This window comes from Eulemur rufifrons, chromosome 8 (assembly GCF_041146395.1).
Source record: "Eulemur rufifrons isolate Redbay chromosome 8, OSU_ERuf_1, whole genome shotgun sequence".
In the NCBI taxonomy this organism is placed as follows: domain Eukaryota; kingdom Metazoa; phylum Chordata; class Mammalia; order Primates; family Lemuridae; genus Eulemur; species Eulemur rufifrons.
Window position 1 is genome coordinate 10,839,810 of NC_090990.1, and position 12,986 is coordinate 10,852,795.

Below are 12,986 nucleotides of genomic sequence, written 5' to 3' on the forward strand. Positions count from 1 at the left end.
TGTCCCTATTCAAGTGACTGCGTGGCTTCTCCCAGATAGGACGCAGCGCGATACCCATTGTACATACAGATCACAGTGTGCTCATCCCTTTCCATGTTGATATTTCCAATTTGGGGCTATTACGAGTAATCTGCTGTGCATATTCTTGAGCGGACGAGGCTTTTTGTGCGATACGTTTTCATTTGTCTTGGATAAATACCTCGCGTGCGGCTCCTTTGTGGAGGCCAGGCTGGAGGGCTCTCGTGCTGTCCAGAGGGTGCTGAGGAGCTGCTGGAAGTTTTGTGGGTCTGTTTTAGTAGCAGTGACGGGATTCCAGGTGGATCTTAGGGTTGCTTGGCCTGTGTGAGGGGGAGGGGAGACGCCACCTTTCAGTGCCCCAGATGAGGTGGCAGCTCAGCCTGGTGCTCTGGGCGTGTGACTTCGCTCCATCCCCAGTTCCCTGATCTGTGAAATGGGGGTTTTCATGGGCATGCATGGGATCACTAGCAGGACTGAAGGGGGTACTGCATGGGGACAGTTGGCACAGGGCTGGCACGGAGCAGGTGCACGGTGGTGGCAGCCAGTGTGACTGTTGTTATTAGTGTTTCAGCCAGGATGTCCCAGTTTCCCCCGGCACGAGCCATTATGTGTCCACAGACCAAGAGCCCACAGCGGTGGGAGAGGGTCTCGGTGGCCTGCCCAGGGCGTCTCCGCCCAGGAGGTGGGGCACAGCTGCGCGTCGTTGTACAGTGCCAGGCGCTTTCCGATGCCTTCTTGTGGCTTCCCCGAGGAGTGGACCCTCAAGGTGGCCTTGGGGTCTGGGCTCTTTGCCCAGCCCCCTGACAGTCACCTCGGCTGGCACCCTGCCTGCTTAAGGCCCGAGCTGCTGCACCCCGGGAAGTCAAACGTCCATGATTAGTCAAATAAAATTTCCATCTGTCGAGGAATTTACGAGAGTTATTACTGGCTATAAAACCGATCCGAGGAGAAGGATGGATCCGAGGGGTAAGTGCCTCTAATTACGTGCAGCAGTGACTTTTAAATAAGGCTGCACATGTCCTTATCGGAGGGAGCCGGTCCCTCTCCCTGTCCTGGCCCGGGGCTGTGGCAGGTGGGAGACTGTACAGGAAGGAAGGAAGAGGAGCTGCCTTATGTGAACTTGGGGGTCACTGGGGCATTTGGGAAGATCCCTGGTGCAGAGGGGCCTGGCATAGTGCCTGGCATGCTGCAGGGGCTTAATACATGCACGTTTTGCATGTTTTTGCTTTACCTTCTTCCTTCTCTTCTTCCCCCGGGGACCGAGCCAGGTTGCTTACTGGACAGGGGGTGGTCTCTGTGCACCAGGCCCTTGCTGGTAGGGACTCTCTGTGTGACCAGCCCACGTGACCTCACTGGGCCTCTATAGCATCACCTTTAAAATGGGACAATTCATTACCAAGTGTCCATCCCCGGAGGAACACGGGGAGGGGAGATTTATGGGCATGTGGGCCCAACCTTGTTCTGCTCTTAATACACGACTTTGCTCTAATGTGCCCAGCATCTGGGGATGGAGGCCACGTCATGGGGGGGGGGAAGGTCTGGGGGACTTGGGGGCTCCTCTGAGGTTACCTGGATCCCAGGGGCTCCTGCGTTCTTGGAGGAACATGGTGCTGTGTTAGCCCAGCCCGTGACCTTGACCCTGTTGGAGACGCCGAGAGCGAGACTGCACTTGGCAGATGTGGTTCCTGCTGGCTGGGGAGGGCCTGGCTGGAATCACCGCGTCCCCAGGACTGAGGGGGGATGAACTACCGCATCCCAGAGAGGCCACACTGTCACATGTAGGGCTCCGGCGCCCGAGACCCCGAGAGAATTTGTAGCCTGTCCCCTAACTGCTAGGCCAGGGATCTGGGCACTGATCCGCATAGAAAAGGACAGCCACTCTGTCCCTCCCCTGAGCACCGCCCCATCAGGCACAAACCAGCCCCCACCCCCCAGGCCATTTCAAACCACCGGCCCCTTCCAGCTGCTCACACCTGCGGCCAGGTGCAGACTTTCCTGGGCTCTGGCTCTCCGTGGGGCCCTTGCCGTCAGCCAGGCGGCATCAGTGCAACCGTTTGGCAGCGATTGTGCGCCGGGTCTGGAGCCGAGGGGGCCGGGCTGCAGGTGGGGGCCCAGGGGCTGGTGTTTGGCGGGGTCTCGTGGGGAGCTGAGCCGCCTTGGTCTGGCTGGGGCCCATGGGGGACGCCTTCTCCTCAGCGCCCCCTGAGCCTGCGTTCCTGGGGACTACCTGGAGCTGCAGGGCCACCCAGGACGCAGTTTTCCTCTGTGCCGGTGGGGGGTGGGGTGGGAGCGCCGCCTTGCAGAGTCTGTGCAACAGAGTGTGAGAGACAGTGGGGACCCCCGCCCCGGAACAGGTCTGGGACTCCTCATTCGCCCGTCAGGGCCAGGCTAGGCGGAGGGGTGGGGAGGTGCGTGTCGGACGGGGACCTCTGGGGAGGGCAGGCTCTGGAGCTAGAGTGAGTGGGTCTCTGGAATTCTCCCCTCCCCTCCTCCCCTCTCCCCGACTGGGGGATGAAAGAGCCCGAGGGAGCACCTGTGGGTCCCCAGACACCGCGGGCTCTGGAGTGACGCAGGATTTCTGTCTGTGGACGGGCGTCTGTAGTGCTGAGAGCTTCCTTTCTACCTGGGCTCCGTGGTGTCCAAAGCCAGGTGGGCCGGGCGGTGGGAGCACGTGCGGGCTCTGTCGACGCAGCTCCCGCGTTGGTCCTGGCCCGGCCCCTGCCCCTCTGTGCGGGCGTCACTCTTGCTAGTGTCCCCTGCTCCGTCCTCCCCATCTCTGCTTTTGGCTGCATGACAACAACACAGCCATCGTCATAGTTTTACAAATGGGGACACAGGCTTAGGGGTTTGGGCTGGGTGAGAGAGAGGGGACAGTTGGTCTCAGGCTTGAAGCTTGGCCTTCCCATCAACATAACCCACGAAACACTGACTTACTGCACGTGTGCTCCGTGCTGGGCGCTGTGCCTGGAGCCTAGCAGCACTGCACTCTCTGTGCTTGCCGCCCTGGGGCCCTTCCTCACTGCGAGTCACAGGACAGGGGACGCCTGGCCCCTCTGTGCCCCTCCTGGTGCCCCGGCCTCCAGCCTGCGGGCAGAGTCTGTCTGACATTTCTCTCCCGGAAGGATGAGCTGGAGGGCTGCACATCTCTGCTGGCTCAAGCGCCTTTATGAGGAGCCGCTTGCATTTTCCCTTCCTGTTTCCCTGTTAGCCAGAAGCCTCCAGAAGGGGGTTCCAGGACTGCTGGGCTTTTGCTGGCGCCTCGGGCAGGGGAAGGCTTAATGCAAAGTGTCCCCCCAGTTCCCTCCCCTGCAGAAAAGGACAGGACGGGGAGCTGGGAGCCGACGGGTTTGGCGAATGTGCATGCTGGGCATCCGCCCTCGGGACCCCGGGTGCAGGTGGAGCTCTGTGCCTGACCAGCTAACGACCGGGGTCCGTCTGAGCCTCAGTTTCCCTTTTGCTGAATAAGGGTGGCAACCTCCAGGGTCATCACCAGGGCTAAACAGGACAGCGATTCATCTAGCGCTGTCTGTCGTGACAATTGCTATTGTTGATAATGTGCCCGGGACCAACACAGCAGAGGCCGGCAACTGGCCGTGTGCCGTGGAGCTGAGCGGGGCGCGGGAGGCCGGAGGCGGGGCCCGTGGGTGCCGCCCGTGGGTGCAGGGCTCTGGCTGCTGCCTCTGCTTGGCGGGCCGCTGTGGTCCAGGTCCCGGAGGCGGGACTGGCCCGTGCTTTGCTGCTGCAGGAGGGTCGGGTGTGGGGGGGGGGAAGCTGAGCCTGGAGGGGGCAGCCGAGTCACGCTGGCCTCGAGGGCCAGGCCCTGGAGCGCGGGGTCCCTGCCAAGATCGTGTGTCAGGGAAGGTCAGGGCAGGGCGGCAGCGAGGTCAGGCTTGTTCCTTGACAGCTTTCATCTGTCCAGCTGGGTGGTTTTTAACCAGCAGCACTTTCGTCCCCCAGGGGCATCTGGTGATGTCTGGAGACATTTTGGGGACGGAGTTGGATAGAAGTTACTGGCATCTGGTGGGTGGAGGCCAGGGCTGCTGCCAGACATCCTGCAGGACAGCTCCTGCCCCAGGTGTCGGCGGAGGTGAGCTCCATGCCTGGCACGGAGGTGGCTCTCAGTAAAGGCTGGTTGAGGACCTGGGCAAGCTGAGGGGACCAGTGTCACTCACAGTCAGCCTGAAAATTGGAGTTTCCTTCTTCCTAGCTCGATGCTCCCTCCTGGTGCTCTGTCAGGCTTGGTCAGCAGCCTCCGCCCTGGGTAGCCCTGGGGTGGGTGGTGGCGCTGGGACTGCAGGGGCCTGGGGTGCGGGGCTCCGGGGCCCCTCCACACGCCCCCATCCCGGCGCCTGGTCCAGGCTCCTCCTCCTCCTCTCGCCCTGTCGCTGCTGCAGATCCGCCAGCCACTTGGTATGCAGCCCCGGTGTGGCCCAGGAGCTGGGGTTTTAATAGCTGAATATTTCTTTTAAAAAATTCTGCTTGTCTAGACACCCTTATTCCTCCAGCTCCGCCCGCCTGGCTCCCCGGGGGGCTCGTGCAGAGACCGATGTGTTAATAGGCCCGGCAGCTTCCCTCTTTCTGGCTCTGCACTCGGCCTCCTGTGAAGGGGGCTGTGGCCTCTGCTCGCCCCCTCTGCCCCTGCCCGGTGGCCCAGGGTGGCACTTGACGTGGAGCCCCTGTGTCCGGGTGGTGGGGGCTGGTGGATGCCGGATGTCAGAATCCACCTCACCGAGAATTGCTCTGCGGTGCTAGTGGCGTGTGCCCCGCGCACTGAGGTGCCGGGCTCTGGTCCCTTCTAGGATGTGGTGACGTCCCTTGCTTTGACTTGTCTGGCCACCGCCCTGCTGTGACAGAGGTGGGGGGAGGCCTCCGCGGCTGTCATGAGGACACATCTGCCCTCTTGACCCTGAGCCCTGGCGCCTGCCCGCCTCTTCCTCCCTCTCTTGTTGTCTCCGACCGATGGAGCTAAATCCACCAGGGACGCAGCCCGGGCCTGGCGTTTCGCCAGCACCTGGCGGGCCTGTTTCACTCACCTGGTGGCCTCGTGTGATAACGGCTGTGCTGTTGTCGCCCCCGTTTCACAGGTGGGGAGGCCGGTGCTTGCAGGGTCCTTGCCCAAGGCTGCACCTCCGGTGAGCCGGGCACTGGGTCTGGAGCCCCGCCGGTGCCCACGGAGCCTGCCGTGCGGGGCCGGCTTCCTGGTCAGCCCTGGCAGGTCTGCCGCGACCCCCTCGTCAGTCAGGTGAATCTGCCAGGTCAAAGGGCAGAACTGACTTCAAAGGCAAGAACTTTCTAGCAACAGACCAGCATGCCTCACGGTGGGCTGGGTTTTCTGGTGAGGGGGAGCACATCCACTCACTGGAGTGTTCAAGCAGCGGCTGACAGCCACCGTCCAGGTGGGACAGATGGGACCCTTCTCGGGGGTGAGGCTGGAAGGTCTCGGAGGGGCCGTCACTCCTGAGATTCCGGATCCCCAGGCCTGCGTGTCCGAGCCTCAGGATGAGGAGCTGCAGCTCGGAGCTGGCCTTTCTGTGCCCAGCTTGCCAGCTCCTCCTGCCTCCCACCTGCCCCTGGTGGCCAGCACAGAGAAGGTGGCCGATACAGAGAGAGAATGTCATCTCACTGTGTCTTGCCTGGTGGCAGCGCCATGGGCCACTGGTGATCTGGGGTGACAGGAGGGGGCTTGGTCTGGTTGGATGTTTCTCCGCCTGCTCTGCCGAGCGTTTACATAGACCCCGCTTAGCCCCTCCTGTGTGCCAGACCCGCAGGGCCGAGGGAGGTGACTTCCACCCTCAGTAGGCTCTTGGTGGCTTTGCCTGTGATTCCCAAGCGTCAGCACGAGGTCCTGGCCTCCCTCAGAGCTGCAGAGTCAGTCGCGGGTGGGGCCTGGGGATCTCTACTTTGGCACAAGCCCCCCAGGGGGTCACAGCTGAGACCCTGATTCAGTAACTAGGGACGCACAATTCCCCGGGGACAACTGTGCAGCAGCCGGGGGCTCCTGCCGAGGGAGGTGGGGGTGCTGTTGGGACTCGGAGTCTGCGGGGGACGGTGCCAACTGCGGGTGCTGGAGGCTTCCTTGCAGCGAGCCTGGGCTCTGCCTTCCTCCGCCCTGGTCCCGAGGGCGGTGGGCCTGGGGGGAAGGGGAACATGCTGACTTGGCCGTCAAGGTCACGTGCACCGGAGAGGACCCTCCGTGTGGGCAGGGCTTCTTACCTGCCTCAGTTCACTGCGGTATCCTGATGCTCAGGAGGTTGCCGGGCACGGAGGAGGGGCTGAGCGTTTGTTGGAGCTGACTGTAAGGCAGCACGCTCACCCCTCCTGCCTCCAAGCCACAACCTCTTCTTGAGCTCTGACTGCGGTCCAGACGCTGTGCTGCACGCTTTTCACATATTGACCTATCAGATGCTCAGTGCATCCCCGTATGGAGTAGGGATGATAACTGTACCCATTTGACAGATGAGGAGACTGAGGCCCAGGGAAGGGAGATAGCGTGCCCAAGCCCCTCTCCATGGCTGGCTCCTCAGCAGCTTTTAGGTCTCAGCTCAGGTGTCCCCTCTCAAGAGAGGTCTGCCCAGAGCCCTGGCCCAGTCACACAAACACTGTCCTGGTGACCACCCTCATGGCGCTCGTAGCTCAGCTGTCTATAAGTCTCATCCGCTCACTATTCCTGATCTGTCTCCGCTCTCCAGGGACGTGTGGCTCACGGTAGGGCAGAGCTGTGTTCTCACCCACCAGGCTTCCCTGCCTGCCTGGCTTGACAAGAGCCGTGAGTTCGTTCCATCTGACACTGATGTCATATCCCTGGGTGCCAGGATGTGAGGCGGAGGTTCCCCCGAGACCGCCCCCACCCCCCAGGGAGTTACATCTCACCCCGGGTTTTGGTTTCGGATCAGCCAGAGTTCACGCAGCCGGCCCTCCTGCGGGGTAATGACTGTAATTTCCCCTGCGTAACCCTCAGCGCTTGGGTGCTATTGTGACTGAAGTGCAAGGAGCTGTGACACTCCCAGCCCTTGTCATTGAGGCTTCGAAAGTGCTGCCTACGTCTCCAGAGCGAGCTGGGTGCTTGGCAGGGTGCTGGGCGTCCCGTGTGAACTCTGGCTTTTTGACTTTGCGGCTGCTCTGCACGTACAACAGTGACTAATGGATGCGATGCATCGGCTCACTGCCCCGCGCCCCCAAGCTGCGTGCGTCTCTGATCCAGTTTGGAGCCTCGTGGCAGCCTCGTGGGGCTGGAACCTGTGCTTGGCCCTGACCGCATCGGCAGAGCAGAGCAGTCGTGCGTTCCCTGAAATCGCACAGCGTGTGAGCGGCAGGGCCTGCTCGAACCTGGGTCTCCGGCTCCCGTGTCACACGCTCTCCCTCTGTGTCTGGCGTCCCTTTGGTGCCAGCGCCCCCTTAGAGAGGGCTGCTGGGAATTCTGCACTGGGCCGGAGCTGGTAGCAGAATAGCAATCACGAAAGCAAAATTTGCAGCCTTGGGTGCTGACTGCACCATCATCATCGCCTTGCGTGTGTTGGCATCTCATCCCCCCGAGGCCCACGGGGTGGGGGCTTATCATCCCCATTTTACAGATGAGGGAACTGACCCCAGCCGGGGTACCGTTACCCCAGGACAGGGAGCCTCAGTGTGGTAGGGCTGGGATTGGGACCCGGCAGTCTCCCGAGGCCACATGCGAATTATCCAGAAAGCCAGCTTTCCTGGGGTGCCCTGTCTTTTTCCCTTTGGGGTGTTCGTTTGTTCATTCATTCAACCGTAGTTTATTGGCTACCTATTATGTGCCGAGCGTTGTTCTAGGTGGTGGGAATTCCGTCCCGGAAAAAACAAAGTTCCCGCCCCCGTGGAGTTCCATTCTAGCTGGGGGAGGCACGCCGTAAGCAGACGACTAATGCAGTTTCAGGGTGGGAGAGCTGTGGGGAACAATGGGTGGTAAGGGGACAGAGTGATGGGGGAGAGGCCACTGTGGCTAGAGTGGTCAGGGACAGGTCAAACATAGACCTGAGGGAAGCGAGAGGGGTGAGCTGTGAGAGCATCACGGGGGAGAAGTTCCAGGCAGAGGGAGCAGTGTGTGCAAAGGCCCTGTGGTAGGGCCGTGCAAGGCCTGCTTGAGGAGCAGCGAGGAGGGTGGTAGGAGGCAAGGTCAGGATGATGAGGCTGGGGAGATGCTGGCATTGCTTGAGCAGAGTGATAATATGATCCAACTTCCGTGGCTGGGGACAGACTAGGGGTGGACAGTTGGAGGCAGGGGGACCACTGTACAGGGGAGAGATGGTGCTGGCAACTTAGTATGGTTCTAGGGAGCCTCTTCTTAGACATCACTCCTCTTCCCTTTCCTCGCCTGGCTGATGTCTTCGTGTCCTTCCCTCCTGGTGAGGCCTTCCCTGCACTCCTAGGGGTGTGTTTGGCCCCATTTGTGCCCACGGCTCCTGCGCACGGCTCTTTTGTGGCCATCCCGTCCCCTGGTCTCTTGGTGCAGAGTGAGCCCTTTGCTTTTTGGATATTGAATGAAGATCTGTGTTCGCGGTGTTTTTCCTACTTAGGCACTCAATTTTTATTTTTAACATCTGCAGAAATGCCTGCTTTATACGTAACCTGCTCAATATGTCTCATTGCTACCTTTATTTATTTATTTCAAACAAGAGGCGGCAACCCGACTCACTTAGAGCCTGTTACTGCTGACACCGGAGGAAAGAAACTGCTACTTAGGCAGTTGGCAGCTTGGCTTTTGCAGAAAGCTCGAGGCCCTGGCCTCCGGCTGTGCAGAGTCGCTCTGGTGGGGCTGGGTGTCAGTGGGTTCGGTGAGTGTGTGTGTGACGTGGGGCTTAGAGAATCAGCCACGGTTCCCGTTTCGCAAGCAACGGCCCTCGGCTCTGGGCGACTTTGGCAGAAGAGGAATTACCAGAAGGAAGCTCTCGGGTCGGAAGTCAGCTGACTGGGACGGTTCTTAGCCAAATCTGCCCCAAGGCCTCTGGGGACCCAGCGCCGTTAAGGATCTTGCAGGACTGGAGTTCCGTGTCCCAGAGAGGGGACCTCACTGGGGGGGCTTTGGCCCTGGGACAGCCCCGGCCCAGCGGGGTACAGGGCCTGTGCCCAGCGGTCCTGCCAAGATGGCATTTGGGGGAGTCTCACTCCTGGAAAGGAATTTGGGGGTATTGATGTGAGAAGAAGAGGGGGCAGGTATGTGACTGCCACAGATACCTCACGCTTCCTAAAAGTGTCACACGTGTGAGTGATGTGGTCTTTTAAGATGCTGAGGACAGAGGGTGTCAATAAATGGGGTGTTAAGGAGCAGGACCAAAGCCCGCGGAGCTGGGTGCAGAGTGGACAGAGCTCCCTGGTTTGGGTCTCGGGGTGCAGTGAGGACACGCGGGTGTGGCTGGGCCTCCAGGGCCGGGTTGTCTGGAATAGGAGGGCGAGTTGTGGGCATGGAGTGAGCCAGGCTCACTGCAGGGGCGCAGGCCGGAGGCTGGCCCTGGTGGGGGTGAAGGGACAGCCCCTGGCTCACCGGTGGGGAGCAGGGAGGGAGGCTGCCGGCTGAGGAGTTCAGACGTGGGAGGGTGCCTGTGTCACAGGCTGGAGGGGAGGCAGATTCGAGGAGTGGTTGGTACACTGCCCTGGAGCACCTGCTATGCGCCAGATGCTGTACTGAGTGCTTCGCTGTGGCCTATGTAACCTCCACAGCAACCCCACCAGACAGGTGCTGCTATTTCCCCCATTATACAGATGAAGAGGCAGGGGCTCAGAGAGGTTAAGTGACTTGGGCATGGTCACACAGCAAGCAAGTAGCAGAGGAGGGATTTGAACCCAGCCTGGCCGACATTCTCTGTTGGTCTATGTTACAGAATCACGGCTGTGACATCTGGGGGCAGCCGCTGACCTGTCCCGTGTGGTGTCCTGATTCTCTTTCCTCAGCCTTTTCTTCCCCGGGCTTCCTAGAGCTCACTGAGCATGGCCGTGGGCGGGCAGGTGGCGGAGCGTAGGGGGCTGGAGAGGGTCCGAGGGGACTTTCTCCTTGTCCCTGTGGAGCTTTTCCTCCTCCCTCCCTTCCCCCTGCAAAGAGCTGGAGCAAAGCTGGCAAAACTGGAGTCAGCAGAAAAACCTCATTTTTCACCCTAGACACGTTTGTAGCTGCCAGATTTTAACCTAGCTCCTAAACTTTCCTTCCAGAAAGGTCTGAGCTGAGTCCCGCCCCGGACGCTGGGATACCAGCTCTGTCATGAATTCCCTGCCTCCTCTTAGGCAAGAGGTTTCTCCTCTGTAGGCCTCATTTTTCCCACCAGTAAAATGGGGATGTGGTACTCACGGTGGGGTGTCACACCCCACATGCCCAAAGGGGCCCTCCGGGAAGGACGCAGGTGGGAGGCGGGCCGGGTGCAGGAGAGGAGCGGGTGTCGGGGACGCGGGGACTGGCAGGCACGTGCCCTGCTGGTAGCGTCAGCCCCAGCTCAGGGCCAACCAGCCGTTGCCGTGTGGGGCTGCGAAGCCCAGACCTTTGGATTATTTTCACGAAAATCCAGAAATCTGAATGGTGCTCCGAAGTATTTCAATTTTTAAATGTTAGCAACTTATTTGAAATTTTTGAAAAGACTGTATAGGCCAATAAAAATAGCTCCCTGGGCTGAAACTGGCCTGTGGGTCACCCGTTTACAGTCTGGACTGGATTATTCGGGTTTCTCCCAGCAGGATGAGCTACGGCTACGTTTAATAGGCATATAAATATAAATCAAGTATTTGCCTTCTAGATATATTGATTTGTATTATGTTTATTGATGAGGTCTGTGGTTTATAATGTGCGTCTAAGCTCGGAGCTAGTAACAGGGTGGAAGCCTCTTTGAGAAACTGTAATCACAGATTAGGGATCCGTGTGCCCATCCCTCTCCTTCCAGATTAGCTCCTCCTCCTAATGTCTATCTTTAATCCTTCCTGCTGCAGGCTTAGCCTAGCCTAGTTCCTATGGCAACAGCGTATGCTGCCTTTTCCTCTTATCACATATTCAGAGAGAGAAAAGCAGGGAGGGTAGCCTTGAGATCTCCATAACCCGGACAGCAGGCCCAGCGACCTCTGCTTTCTGCCTCTGCGCAATCATGGGCCGGACAGGTTTATTTGAAGCCAGCAGGCAGCCTGAGAGCAAGATTTATTGGCTCTCATAAAGTTTTAGAGACCTCTGGCTAGAACTACCACCTTTATCACATTTGCTGCTACTTCGGTTCCCAATCTGGAGGATGTTAGTGGATTGATTTCTTTAGTATCCAGAGAGTAATGGTTTTATAGGCCCTTTTAAGGGTAGACTTGGAAAAGACCTAAAAGAGACAATGGGGTTAGAAGAGGATCTAGAGGTCATAGTGGCCTATGAGCTGGTCATTCTCACCATGCACAGTGAAGCCAAGGTGGACTATAGGCAGGGGAGAGAAACAGCTCCACTGGGGTGTGGTGTGTGATTACAAGTGTTGGTCCTGGGCTCTTACCAGGAAGAATAGGGGAGTGGATGAGATATAAACACTGGTGTCAAATGCTTGGGTTTGAATCTTGGCTCCGCCACTGTGAGGCTGTGGGATGTGGGCAATTTATTGAAGATCTCTGAGCTTCTAAGAACTCCCCCGTCTCCAAAATGAAGATTATAGCAGTTACTTCCTCATAGATAATTGTAAGGATTAAGATGATACATGGGCCAGGCACGGTGGCTCATGCCTGTGATCCTAACACTCTGGGAGGCCGAGGTGGGAGGATTGCTTGAGCTCAGGGGTTCGAGACCAGCCTGAGCAAGAGCGAGACCCCATCTCTATTAAAAGAAAAAAAAAAAAAAAAAAAGATGACACATGTAACCACATAGAATAGGGACCGGCAACCTTTTTCTGTAAAAGTCCAGATCACAGACAGTTTCAGGCTTCGTGGGCCATATGGTTTCTGGTGAACTCTTGAACTCAGCTGCTGTAACTTGAAAGCCGCCATAGACAGATAATATGTAAATGAACGGGCGTGGCTGTGTGCCAATAAAACTTTATTTATAGGCAGTGAAATTTGAATTTCATATATTTTTCATGTATCACGAAATAGTCTTCTTTTTCTGATTTATTTTTTCAACATTTAAAAATGCAAAAACCATTCTTGGCTGTCAGGCTGTATAAAAATGGGCAGTGAGCCAGATTTGGCCCACGGGCCACAGTTTGCTGACTCCTGGTACAGAATAATGCCTGCTGTTACCTGTTCACTAAATGCTAATCACCGGGGTTACCTTTATCATTACTCTTTCATCCGAGGAGGGGGAGTTGAGGCAGTTAGGTTTTGGCCCAGAAAGAGACCACTTGGGTGGAGGAGGAGCAAAATACCTGTTATGGGAGAGGCAAGATGGGACTTGTCCTGTGCTGTCCCAGGGAGTGTCCTCCGGGGCTGATGGGCAGAACTGACAGGGAGGTGGATTTTTGGCTCTGAGCCCTCTAGCAGCCCGAGGTGCCTAAAGTTGGAACAGACTGCCTTGGGCGCAGTGAGTGCCTGTCACTGGTTGTGTTCCCGCAGAGGCCAGACGCCCATGACAGGCTGCAGCCTCTGCGGCTGGATGAATGGCCACCGCGGTGCTGGTGTCCCACCTGGTTTTTGTAGCACCAGCCAGGGCAGCAGGAAGGGGAGGTTTCCTATTCTTCCCTGTCCCTTTTCTTAATTCTCAAAGTACTTTGCCCTCTTCCTGGCTCCTCAAATAATCCAGCCACGTGTACAGGCCGCATTCTCCCATTTAACAGGCGGGAGAGCCAAGGCCTGGGGATAGAGGATGAGTCGGACACCTGTCCAGACCCGTTGGCTCAGGCAGGGAGCTGTGGCTTGGTAGAGACACGTAGGCGATGGTTCGCCCTGGTTCAAATCCCAGCTCTGCTGCTTCCTACCTTCGTGACTGTAGGTGAAAAAGTCACTTAACCTCTCTGAAGCCTGGGCTCTCCTGCCTCCAACTTGGCCATAAAGCGCTTAGCGTGGCACTGGAC